We start from the raw sequence: 13,729 nt of genomic DNA on the forward strand, positions 1-13,729 counted from the left end.
GTGAAATAAGGTATTTTTTCTTTCCCAAAACCTAAGAGAAATGGTTCTGAATGTCCCTTTTTCTTTCCTTCACACAAGCTGAGTTTTTTCACAACCAGCTGACTATGAATAGGCACAACAATTCCAGTAAGCCATCTATTTCCACTGCCAACAATTATATCAGTTATCCAGGCCCTTATGTGTCATTTAATACCTACTTTCATAAAGGGAGAGATGAAAAGAACAACTACAATAAGATGCAGTTAATTATGGATATGTTTAGAAACAGTCTAATGAATAATAAACAACGTTTTATTTCCTCCGTCTATGACACAGTGGCAAATAATTAAGAATCAAAAGAATTCAAAGTATTAGGTAACAATCAGAAAACTTGTGCAAGATTTTTTTCTGCTCGAGTTTAATTGGTTCATTGTTCCCATGAACTATAAACCACAGGGTTGATAACGGTGCTAAAGTTTGCCTCTATAAAGGAAGATTAACGTATTCGGGAACTTTACCCTAATCCTTGTTTTGCGTTAACTCAAGCAGATTGGATTAGTAATTCTTACCTACCACCCACTAGAAGAAAACGGGTTTCTTTTCTCAGACAACTGCCTGCATTGTACCTCCGTGTGCATTATCTGCACTGAAAGCGTTCTGCAGAAAGAAATGATGTGAAGTGAAAGGGAAAAGAGTTTTACACTGCGATGGCAAGAAACAATCGCTGAGGTGGCAGAGCCTGAACTCTGCTGAAAGGTTAGACCTGTTCCTGCCCAGCTCATGTGCTGCTATTTCAGGCAAAATGAGAATAAGCCTTCCCTGAACTTCTAATTCAGGAAAATAATGAAAACTAAGGAGACTTGATTTACAGGATCTGATTTGGAGACTGTTGGGGTCAGCTTGGAGCAGCCCAGAGAGGGAGCAGAGCTGGTTTAGTGGTCTGGCTTTGCTGACTGTGTCTGCTAAGGATGGCATTGCAAACCCACTGGGTTCCCAAGTGCCCAGCTCAGCAGCTCAGCCAGGAGGGGGGCAGCTGTTGTGGGAGTCATCTCATCCTGGTGGTCTTCCCGGTGCATGGACACTGTTCAATGTGGACCAACCACAAGTACCTCTGTAACAAATATGGAAATGTCCCACTGCAGTTAGACCCTGCAGGTGTCTCTCATCCTGCTGATATCCCATTTTCACTAATTAGAATCAAAGAGTCACTGAGTGGTTTGGGTTGGAAGGAACCTTAAAGAACATCCAGTGCCACCCCCTGCCATGGGCAGGGACACCTTCCACTATGGCCTTGGACACTTCCACGGATGGGGCAGCCACAGTTTCTCTGGGCAACCTGTTCCAGGGCCTCACCACCCTCACAGCCAAGAATTGCTTCCCAATATCCCATCTAATCCTTCCCTCTCTCGGTTTAACTGCCTGAACAAAGTCCTACTTGTCCTGAACTCCGTGCCACATTTTCACCTCAGGAAAGAAGTTGCCGTTACTTGTTCTGTCTGCAGTTACTTTTCTCCCATTTTCTTCCCTTTCAAAGGCTGTATCCCAGACCCTCCTGCTCCCTCTCCATATGCCAGAACTATCCCTCTGCTCCAACAGGAGCAGAACAAGATCCCAGTGAGGGAGAAATGCTAACACTGACATGATGGCCAGCAGGACTTGAAACCATGCAGGCTTTTGTGAACCTTTTAAGTCCCAAGCATCTCCCAAATGCTTCACTGGGGAAAATCATCTCCTTAAGTATATGAACATACTTAGCCAGACTCTTTCTATTATTCATCAACAAATTGTGCCAGGAAATTTGAGCACTCTTGCCATAAGCAAACTCTTTGCACAATATTTATGAGCAATATGATGCCCCAGGTGAACACAGGAGCTCCATGGATCACATATACACAATACATGGACCAAAACATGCAGGGCTGTGGAAGAGCCCAACACAAGTGATGGTTTCTGTCCAAGCTCCATCCAACCACAAAACTGTGCAGTTCCCACAAAATGTGGCAGGAGCACCTTGAAGGAAATGCCAAGGTATAGAAAGGAAACTCTTTGCTTTCTTATTGGTTCTGGTGGCTTCTGCACCTCACCAGAGCCAACAGTCTTCCCATAACCATGGCCAAAAATCAATTAATATTTGGGTGGTTCCTCTCTTTTTTTATACTAAGCAGTGATTGTAACTTGGAACAGCTTAAAAACATCCAGTTGCCAGAACAATAGAAGCAAAGAGTTATCAAATATATGTGCCCTGAGCATTGAAAAATATTTAGCACAAGCACAACTACAGTGATGAGCTTTGTGTTAAACAGCAGGGAGCAACAACAGGGGTTTTTTGGGCAAAAAGCAGCTCTACCTGTTAACTGTATGTAGAGGAGACAGCTGGCTAAAGCATAGCCAATTTTAACCTGGATTTCTGATTGGACTTCAGTAGTTACCAATAAACCCCATTGACTCAGTAGCTGTCAATAAAACCCATTTACTCCTGCTCATTAGCAGACAGGGATATTAATTAACTAGGAATGAAAGAGAGCTCCTTGAAGAAACTCCAGGTATTTTCCCATCCTTCCAGCCCAGTGTTTGGGGAAGAGGAGGAAAACCCCGGGATGCCCCAAGGGTCCCGCAGAACTTGAAACACTCCAGTGCATTTCCCAAGGGGAAGTTTGGAGGTTTTTCATATCCATGAACAACCTTTGAGCTTTGCACTGCTACCCCCTGAAACCTTTCTCTTCCCGGGAAAAAGGAATATTGCTTCTGCCATATCAATTAATGACAAATGAGGAGTGGATCAACAAATTACTCAGATGCTTTGTACTGTCTGCTATGAGAGCTGCTGGTACGAATGTTTCACCTTCTTCCTTTCTCATGGTTTTCCACCAAGCTGTGCCAAACACGCTGCATATCGCTTACTGTTTGGGATTTTATGAAGGGGAAAAAAAAATAAATTGAGCCTCCAAGTACTAATTTCAAACTGTTGTAGTGAACTCTCCCTTTTTTTATTACATAATAGAGCCTTTTGTGCTCAGTTTTCCATCTGTTTGCTAAGCATTTTTCACTTGAAGACTCAATTAGGACAAAAAAACCCCACACAATCATTCAATTCAAAAATTAATTTGGAGATCAAGGGACTGACTTAGGCCTATGCCAGTGACTAAAAGCGATTCAGGCTTTGTCACATGATCCAAGAGAACTGAGCAACAACAGTTTAGCTGCTTTAATCCTGCTTAATTTGAGTGCAAAGAAATTCACATGTGCTACTAAGAACATTTTGGGAGTACACTGTGTCCATTTTTCTGGGTCCCCACTTCCAAAGACTTTGTTTCATTGAGAGCTCATGACATCCTTGATTAGTAACCCCTGTGCAGACAAATGAAAAGCACACGAATTTGCAGAGGTGGAGAGAAAACTACTCAGAAAATACCCTGCTGAGGAAGAGGTGGTTTCAGACAACACATTTTACAAGCAGGACTGACAGCAAAACCAGCACCTTTTAGGGGTTTTGGCAGGGAGGCAGGTCCCAGGGTTGTTTAAAAGACACATCCCATCAGTAATCCAAAGAGTATATTGAAAGAAATAATAAAACTACATCAGGGGAGGACTTGGAAATACATATCTTACTAGTTTTATAACTTTTTTTGCCTATTTTGCACAGGCTGTTGGGTCATTAGCAGAGAAATGTTGCTCTTTCACCACCTGGCACGAGTGTGTGACCCCAGGGCCAAGCCAGGGGGTGCCAGCCCACCAGAAGCTTGGCTACAGCTTATTCTAACAGGGACAGCCAAGGAAATTTTCATTAGAGAGAGGAAAACTTGCAAAAATCCCATCCAGCAAACACACGCGCGCACACGTAGCCTTCCCCTCTCTAATGCCTTGTGTGCGTTTGCTGGGTTGGGAAGAACTTAATTAAAGCCAGTTGTGAAATTTCCAAGGGGATAAAAAAGTAATCCCTTACAGTAAATGTGCTGTGATTGTTCTGGGTTGGCCACTCCTCTCCCCCTGGACTCGTCTCACTGTGAAACAACAAAATCTGAGAGATCACAATGTTGAAACGGGCCATGCTTGCTTCTCATCCTCCCTCCAACAGGACAAGTGGAGGGGCTTGAACTGTTGCATCCAAACAAGGAGCCTTCCCTGAAAGAAACCTCCTTCCAAAGTGCCTTAAGGGGCTCAAAGAGACCTGGAGAGTGACTTGGGACAAGGGCATGGAGTGACAGGGCAGCGGGTAATGGCTTCCCACTGCCAGAGGACAGGGTTAGATGGGATATTGGGAAGAAATTCTACCCTTTGAGGGTGGGGAGACACTGAACAGGTTGCCCAGAGAAGCTGTGGCTCTCGCATCTCTGGAAGTGTTCAACGCCAGGTTGGACGGGGCTTGGAGCGACTTGGTCTAGTGAAAGGTATCCCTATCCATGGCAGGGGGCTGGAATGTGATGATCTTTAAGGTTCCTTCCAACCCAGGCCATTAAATGATTCTATGAAACCTCCCTTAGACTCATAAAATCATTTAAGTTGGAAAGGACCTCTAAGATCATTGAGTCGAACCATTAACTATATCCAAACAGCTATTCTTCCCAGGAGCTTGATGGCAGAGGACAACTTCTCAGGATGGACTCATTTTACCCTCTTGACTGCAAGAGAAATGCAACACAAAGGTATAAAATCTTTTCTTCCATCCCCTTCAACCCCTACATATCTGGTGAGTTCCTAGAAGTTGCATGGAGTGGGTTGCAGCCCCCTCTTTAACCCAGAGAGGACAAAACTGTTTAGTCTTCAGCTGAAAATAAAAGTGTGGTGGAGAAAGGGGATGAAAGCAGGGTGAGAAACCCAGAGAGAGCTCCTGAGCAGCCAGCCTGAGCAAGGCAGGACACAATCTTGGAGCTCTGTGCTCCAAGGCAAAATTGCTCCCTTCCTGCTGCCTTGCTGGTACCTGGACTCTCTAAACCTGTCTTTTCAGGTCTGTGATTTGTCTGGCTGTGAAGATCCCAATTTTCCATTAAATCTGCAGGTGCAGATGGAATCCCACTTCCAGCTATTGCAGGGCAAGCATCTTAGGCAGACAGAATCAGAGAATGTTTTGGACTGGAAAGGACCTTAAAGGTCATCTAGTTCTAACCCCCCTTCCATGCGCAGGGATAGCTGAGATTGAGTGTGAGAGAAGCCTGAAGGGCCTCTTTGCCTTGATTTACAGCTACATCGGGATCTGTGGCATTTTGGGACAAAGTGCCCTGCCACAGCCATTGACAGTTCATTTGAACCACAACCCTCCAAAAAGCTGGAAGGTCAATTAAACACACAACCAAAGAGAGGCCACGAGGACAATGATCCTGTGGCTCTGGTGGGAGAGAAGCTGCACAGAAAGGTCTGTGTCGGAAATCCAACTCGTTCAGCATCAAAGGGAGAAGAAATAACAAGCAAGGCTTGTCCTCCTCCCCTTCCCTACGCCGTGTGTTTTATGCAGTCGGAGCGGCGGTGCTGGCAAGGCGCCAGGGATCTCTCCGATAGATCCGAGCAGCGCTGATTAAGAAATGCAACCGAAGTAATTAATGATGGGGGAGGACTGAACCGATGGTAGAGCTGGGATCTGACTCGTTCCTTGCGATGGTTAACCCCAGAAAGAGCCAATTAGAGCAGGACTTCCCAACCTTTTGCCACAGACGCTCTCACTTTCAATTAAAATGGCTCGCCAGGAACCCCGAGCAGCACATTGGAGCCAGCAGGCTGCCCTGAGCATCAACCTTCCCAGGCCTTTGTAGTTTCTGACCCTATTCCTCTGCCATGCCAGTTTTTAATTTGCAAAACTATTTGTCTGTATTTCACCCAGGCTTTCAGACAGGTTTCAGCCCTCTCTGTGCTCTGTTCAATATCCCGGACGAGGTTCCAGCCTTTCCAGTATCAGCAATAGCACTTGCTCTGAATTTCAGGACAAGGACACGGTTCTCCCTGTGTTAAGGTCATGCTGTTGGTAAAGGCCATGTATGTTAACACTGGGTCAGCGTTCTGGGCCACTGTAGAGCTCTGGAAGTTTAGTTCTGTCTGGATGGCTGCAGGTTTGCCCAGGGTTGGAGGTGTTGAAGCCAATTTCAGCCTCCTGAATTCATTATCATTTTGGTTCAGGTGTTGTGACTAAACTCAGTAACAGCTCTAGCTGTTTCCCCTCAATATAGAGCAAATGAATGAGCCAGGAAATCTAGGCTGAAGAGCAAATTTTAACTTTATCTGTTCTCTCTTACATCCTTTGTGTCAAAACAATAATATATGAGAGAATTGCAAAAGAATCTTTTTAATTTTCCAATAGAATAGAATAGAATATATAATACAATACAATATACTTTTCTGTTTGTTTGTCTCTTGGAAGAATTCTGTGTAATGGATCAAAACTCAATTCACCCCAGCAAGTCCAAAAGACTCAGAAGCTTCAGACTTCTCCTGACTGGCTTGGAAGGAGACTCTGTACTTTAACAAGTGGGAATTGGTTTTGTTTAGCTTTGTTTTATAATCACACAGAAACACCACACTGTACTGAGCATCAGCATCATAGTGGAGAGGTAATATCTTAAAATTTATCCTCCATTTTGGTCCAGAAATAACAACCCTAAACACCCAAATTGCTGAATATTTACCCTATTAGTGGAGACACACAGAGGTTCAGTCTCTTTCCCCACATCCTTTTTACATAAAACCAAGATTCATTTCCATGGCACTCTTTTATGATCTACATCTCAACTGGAGAAAACATTTTCCAGCCTACGGGGCAGGGGCTTTGCTTTATATTGTCAAAAGTAGCAAGTTCAAGTCCTGTGGTGAGTGTCATATTTTTTATAATAAACCCTTCGTATCCTGTATTGTCTCCTTGTTAAATGGTTCACTACATTAATTACCATTATCATCCAACATATTTTGCACTGAATGAAAATATTTCACCAGTGCTTTGGGCTGAAGAAGCAAAACATAATACACCATTTTATGAGTAATTTTCATGAAATTTTGCATGCATCCAGATCTTGTGAGGTAGGGAACACATTTTGTTTGAACTTTATAGCCTTCTCATTCAGTTTTCATTAATAATTTTTCCTTTAGTTCTCAATAGGTTTCTCTAGCATTGAGGGAACAATATCAGAGCCCTCCTGTAGCTAATTTAATATCTGTAAATTTCCATGGCTGATAAGCAACAACTGTGCAGATGAATAAAAAATAAAATAGTGAATGTGGGAGCAAAAAACCTAAAAACCCACAAATGAAAGTGAAGACTGCAAGATGCTATGAAGTGATAATCATTGCAAAAAGTTTGCCTTCGTCAGGTAAAAACACTAGCAGAACAGTGATTAATACTTGCCCTCTAAAAGTAAATGAAAAGCTTAAATTTGTTTGTTTGTTTCAAAAATCATTTTCTTAATAGGTAGAAATGCTCTCTCGTGGAGTTTTTCACCAGCACTGGTTCTGAGCTGTGCTCACACACATTCCCAACTCTCTAAAGCTCTGGCAAGGACAGATGTGTTTCCTGGACCAAGAAATCAAATTTTACCACACCTTTCTCTCTCCCAAAGCCAGGCTCTGGCCCACACTCATAACTCTACTCCTCTCCTCAACACATCAATCCTCCTGCCTTGTGTTTCACGACCTATTTCTTGCAAAACCTTTGCATTCCCGCTCTGAACTATGTATGATACAGCTGTTCCCCCACATCCTCCTCACCTCCCACAGCCTGAAATCCAGCCCCTATTGAAGATGCTCCTGCCCCTGTGCTACTTCTCCTCCCCCTTCTGCTTTTCTCACAGCACACTCTGGGGTTGTGTTGGGATCAAGCAATGCCCAACCCAACTGCTGTTGGCGAGCAGCATCCAGAGCAGCCCTGTAACGTGGTTCCTGTTCTCCCCCACGGCTGCAGGCAGTGTACAGCCATGTCCTGCGCTCTCACGTGAATCTCACAGGCTTTGGTGGCTGCTTCAAAAGCTGAACACACCATCCTGGACAATAATTTTTGGAGTTATCCCATGCAGAGCCAGGAGCTGAGCTCAGAGATCCTCATGGGACTCTTCTCTGATTCTAACTACAAAAAACCACAGAGGAACCCAACAACTTTGCAGTGTCTGATGCCACTGCCTTTCCACAGAAGCTCCACTGTTAGCAGATGTATGAATTGCAGCTCTACAGCAAACAAATCTTCCAGCAAAAGACCTGCTCCACAACAACCTGGGGAAAGAGGCCCTCTGAAAAGGACACTCACAAGTCTATCAATTGAAGATGTGTTTTTAAACTCTTGCCCACACAACATAACTTGTTCCCATGAACATTTCCAGCTGTACCTTTGCAGCTATCAAGCACAAGGAAAACTGTAGTGAGGTTGAGGATGGTCTAATGTGTTTTATTTAACAGAGGTAAAAGCGTGGGGAAGGACCACAGACCTTGCTGCACTTAAATCTTCCCTCCACAACAAACTGTAGTTGGTCTGTAGAGAAATGCAAACTGAAGCGAGCAGGGAGGGTGTGATTTTGCTGTCACTGGACCAGTGTTGGTCCTACAAGCCAAACCATCTTGTCCAGGCAGGACTGGTGCCTCACACCAAGCCACCGGAAAGACGAGACCTGCAGGAGGAAATGAATTCCCCTGGAAGCACGGGACCAAGCATGGTGCTGCCACCAGGACGTAACAACAAGCAAATTCTTTTCCAATCCTGCAAATACCCAAAGCCCTGGCACCCGCAGACCTCACATCTCTAATTAAAAATGGCCATGAGCACTTCAATAAACAATGCAATCCATCATGCTCAGGACATAATAAAGGGACACAGAGTGGAAAAGAAGCTTTGCCCTGTCCTGTGTGCTGTACTGTATGTGTTTCACCACAGGGAAGCATGTGCTAATTTCTTACCTCTCTGCTGACTGCACTGTCCTTTTGCATAGTTGCTGCTAAACTGCATGAAAGGTATTTCTAATCTCGTGATGGTGACTGAAAAGGGTTGAAGGACACAAATTAAGTCTCATAGCAATAGAGCAGCTCAAGAATGGAAGGTCAGCCAGTTGACTCTTCCCAGAATCCCCTGAACAATGCAATTATTCATGAAGGAAATTTCAAATTATTTTCATTAGACTTCTGTTTTACCAATCTAACCAAAGTGATTAATTAGGGATTAAAATATTTACTCTGCACATGCTGCCTTGGCACGGCACTAGAATATTTAAGCATTGTGCTAAAAGGGTCAGCTGTCTCCAGTACTGTTAGGAATTCATTCTCTACTTTCTGTGTAAAAGGGCATTGACTCTCATGTCTATACTACACTTAGGATCCCATTAGGGACATGGAGAGAGAAAGGAGTCCCTCTTCCTGCCCTTGGAGCTGCCCCAAGCTCCCCAACTTCTTTGCTGGGCTACCTCAGCATAGAAGCAGAGAGGAGCAGCAGCAGTGATTGCAGCAAGCCATGCAGTGAATTCAAGGTTCCACTCCTATTCCACAGAACCAGCAAAGAGGGAGATGCTTGTGAGAACCTGGAAAAACCAGCTAGAAAAGAAAGCACTGTGATAGAAGACACAAGAATAGAAGAACTGGACTCAGATTTCGGTCCAGCTGTAGAAATCCTGTATGACTCCAGCCAGTTCCTCATCCCTCTAAAAAAAAGGAACACAGGCTTACCCCAAGCAGCAAATGCTTTCATTGTACATGAAGTTTAGAGACAGGACCATTTGGCATCCCCCTGTGAAACAGTGGGCTGGAAATGCCATGCTTGCAGTTTCCCTTCCCAGAGCTGAACCAGCAATCCCAGGTCCAAGCCTGGCTCAAATCCAATTCCTGCTGACCTCTGGAGGCTCCTGGAATCCATTTGTAATTCATCCCTCACCCCTGTTAGTCCAGCTGAATCCAAAGCAGTGGGATAAGTAACAAGGAAAGACCCCAAAAAGGGTGAACATGGGAGATGTGAGTGACTATGCACCAGGCCCCACCAGACCCACCAGTCTCCACAGGGATGGTTGGATTTGGTTCAGTGCTGAGGGCTGGAGAAGCTTTGCTGGTTGGCAACCTGACACAGCTCACCCAAGTGTCTCTTCAGGATGGTTAAAATGCACAGCACCTCAGAGCTGGTGAGTGCTGCCACTGCCACCTCACCAAGATGAAAAAGATGTATAACAGGATTTGCATTCCTTTCCAGACTGACTGCTGCAAGCAAACATTTCAGCACTTATTTGTTACCAATATTATTAGAAGTCTCAACCCATTTCCTGGCTGGGGCATGTTTCCTCGAGGGGACTGAAGTCACCTGTCACTTTCTTTCTCTTGTTACTTAATCGTTTTAGTCCAAGCAGCAAGCTGCCAATCATATTTAATATTTAGTCACCTTGAATGCATTGCTACTGATTAAATAGACTGCTATTTCAGTAAACAACTCATGAGAGAATACTTACAGCTTCATTATAATTATTCCACCAGATATTAGAACATTATTCATATGTAAGTCCAAAGAATATTTAGGTCTTCTCCTATTTAGTTCACAAACAACATTTTAATTGCTGCCATATTAGCAGAGCTATCAGTGCTAATTGGATGATACCCCTTCAAAGATTTTTCTTTTAGCAGCCTCTTTTGCTTGCATGCTTTTAAAGTGTCTCTGGTTTTTGGCTCTTTGCTGATTACCCACAAAGAAATTTACCCTTATGAGTCTTTCAGCCACACACCTATATCTATTTTTTTTTTTTTTTTTTTTTTTGGGGGGGGGTGGTTAGGGGGGAGTCTGTTTATATACAGTGAAAACAAGGGGCTCCTGCATGAGGGAAGAAGAAGATGATAGGATGAAACCTGAACTGCAACTTGTGGCAAAGGCATGATGAAACATCCAGATCTTCTGAGATCATCCATAGACTTGTCCATAGTGAATCACATAACCTGGGCCATATTCTCCTGGGGGCTTGGAGGATTGTTTTAGAACATCCTTGAAAAGTTCATTAAGAGAATCCTAGAAGGTTGGAAGAGACCTTAAAGCTCATCCAGTTCCACCCCCTGCCATGGGCAGGGACACCTTCCTCTATCCCAGGTTGCTCCAAGCCCCATCCAACTTTGGACACTTCTAGAGATGGGGCAGCCACAGCTTCTCTGGGCAACCTCCCCACCCACACAGGGAAGAATTTATTCCTAGTTAAAGCCATACAAGTAAACTTACCATTAAGAAGTAAATTTACAGTTAATAGCCTTAAAAGCAGGGGTCTTTCTTCCAGTAGAAAGTATCCTAGAGGGTCCACACTTGGAGAAGTGTTGGAACACGATGTGAACAGAAGCTGGGCAGCAGGTTTTAACAAATTGCATGATTAATAAAGGTCTTTGCACACTAATGGCAAATTTAATGAGTGAGCTTTGCTGGGAAAGGGAAGGTAAAGGAGAATTCTCAGGAAAATAAAGATGTTCTGTGTCACCACCATCTGGGCAGGATCTTCAGGCCATGCTTCTAGAAGGAAAGTTTTGTTCCGGAAACAAATAGGGCCCAGATAGGGCCCTTTATCAAAGGAACAGATAATACAAGTGTTTGTTTCACTTCAGTGAGAGAAAATGAGAAATTGTTACTTAAGTTTGACCCAAACATGTCTCCTTGTTTCTTCCCACTCCACTCGCCTCCTCTCCTTCCTCCCTCACAGTTTTTTCAGTTTGACCACTGAACTGAAAAATTAAATATTCTTACAGCTCTATTAGAGGATGACTTACGCCAGGCTGCTTGCAGCCTAACTGATGTACATTAAATATCTCTATTTCTTATTTGTTTTTTCCCTATCCTTTAACATCTATCCATTCTTTTGATAATTTCTAAGTTCTCAGGTGCTCATGGGGTGCAGTGGATTGTTCATTAGGCAAATATATGTTAAAATAAAATATTTGCCCTATAAAAATATAATAATAATAATAATAGTAGTAGTAGTAGTAGTAAGGCTGAGTTTGAACAAGAAAGATAAAATTAACTAATCAGTTCCTAATCAGAACTTTGTGTTGCACACAAAATCATTAGGTGCACACAAAATCATTAGGTACACACAGCCTTCAGTGTGCACAGTAAACATTATCTGTGTAGGACGGAGTTAATGGGATATTGGGAAGAAATTCTTCCCTGGGAGGGTGGGGAGGCCCTGGCACAGGGTGCCCAGAGAAGCTGTGGCTGCCCCTGGATCCCTGACAGTGTTCCAGGCCAGCTTGGACGGGGCTTGGAGCAACCTGGGATAGAGGAAGGTGTGGAATGGGGTGGTCTTTAAGGTCCCTTCCAATCCAAACCATTCTATGATTTTATGATTCTCTTTACAGTTCTTTCAGATCTTCCTGGTTTCTCAGGAAAACTCACCAACCTCATGATATTCTTGTGCAAATTATTGAGCCGGGAAGGCAGGGAACACATGGCCTGAGAAACAGAACGAGGTGATCAACAGAAATATTATATAACTAGAAATAACCACACCTTGTTCATTTCTTTGTCTCTCTCCATCCTCTAAGGGAGGTCTGGGCTTTGTTCACTCTCTGCTTGAGTCAGTTATTTCCGTTTTCCAGCAGAAGAACTTGAAGATAGAGAAATATGGAATTTTAGCCTGGAAGAGGAATCCTGAATGCCTCCAGCATGGGCAAGGCTGCCAGTCCTGTGCTTCTCATGGCCACAAAGCCATGGATGGATCTGCCCACTCCTAAATTAAAGACTACACATCCAGCTGTGAACCAGCAAGCCTGTGGATGTAAAACCAAGGGTTAAATGGCTGGAAGTAGACATGATCCATTCTCAGATCCAAGCTGGGCAAGTACTTCCAGAAGAAATTATGTAACTGTTGGGTCCAGCTCTGTTTGTATCACATTGCAAGACATGGAATGCACTTGGGAGGATCTATAGTGAGCAACCCCAGGCAATGTTCTGCAAGTTTGAGAGAGAGAGAAATGTTCACAAATCCTCTCAGCTACCCTCCTTGCTTGTCTCAGCCACTCTAGCACTGACCAGGGGCTCAAAACACAAAAAATCAAGAGATAAGCTGAGTTACTCTGCTGTGTAACTCGTTACAGCATCTCAAGGGTATTTCAGGGTGTAGAACACACTCACTGCTCTTAAACTTACTGAGAAGTTCTCACTTTTTCCTCTCATTTAATTTCAATCAGGTGTGCAGAAACATTCACTCTCCAGTGCAGCTAAGAGAGCTGGCAGCAACAAACATTAAAATATTCAGAACATCTTAAAATGCAGAGTTAGAGTTTTTTATTGTTGTTTTATAACTTTGCTTTAATCAACTTTTTATCCATTGACTCCCTTGCAAGCTCCAACCAATATAATTAGCACTATCTAAATTAGTTATCACTCAAAATTACTTCCTTCTTGGAAAAAAACAGTTTTATTTTTAAATCATAGGTGTTGCCATAGGCTGTACCAGAACTATATGCATGGACACATTTTAAGTAGATAATATTTTTAATCCTAATTAAAAAAAAAAAATAGTCCTCCCCTCCATAAAATGTTGAGATTTGTAAATGACCTTATTTTAATTTTTGATAGACACATGGTAACAATCAACTGATTTTCATTCATATCCATACTGTGCACCTTCCATTGAAGCATTATATTGCTCAGCTGAGCTTTTATATAAACTCAACACACATTTTGGTTGTGGGGTTTGTTCCTGTTCCATTGCACCCTCAATGGAGAGCAGAGGAGACATTTCCTGAGGGTGCCTGTTCCAGGAGCTGTTACTGACACACTGCCATCAGCAGCAGGACTGTGTCTTCTGCAGCTTCCAAACCCCGTCAATACCTATTGATTTCA

This window comes from Corvus moneduloides, chromosome 6 (genome assembly GCF_009650955.1).
Source record: "Corvus moneduloides isolate bCorMon1 chromosome 6, bCorMon1.pri, whole genome shotgun sequence".
Classification (NCBI taxonomy): Eukaryota; Metazoa; Chordata; class Aves; order Passeriformes; family Corvidae; genus Corvus; species Corvus moneduloides.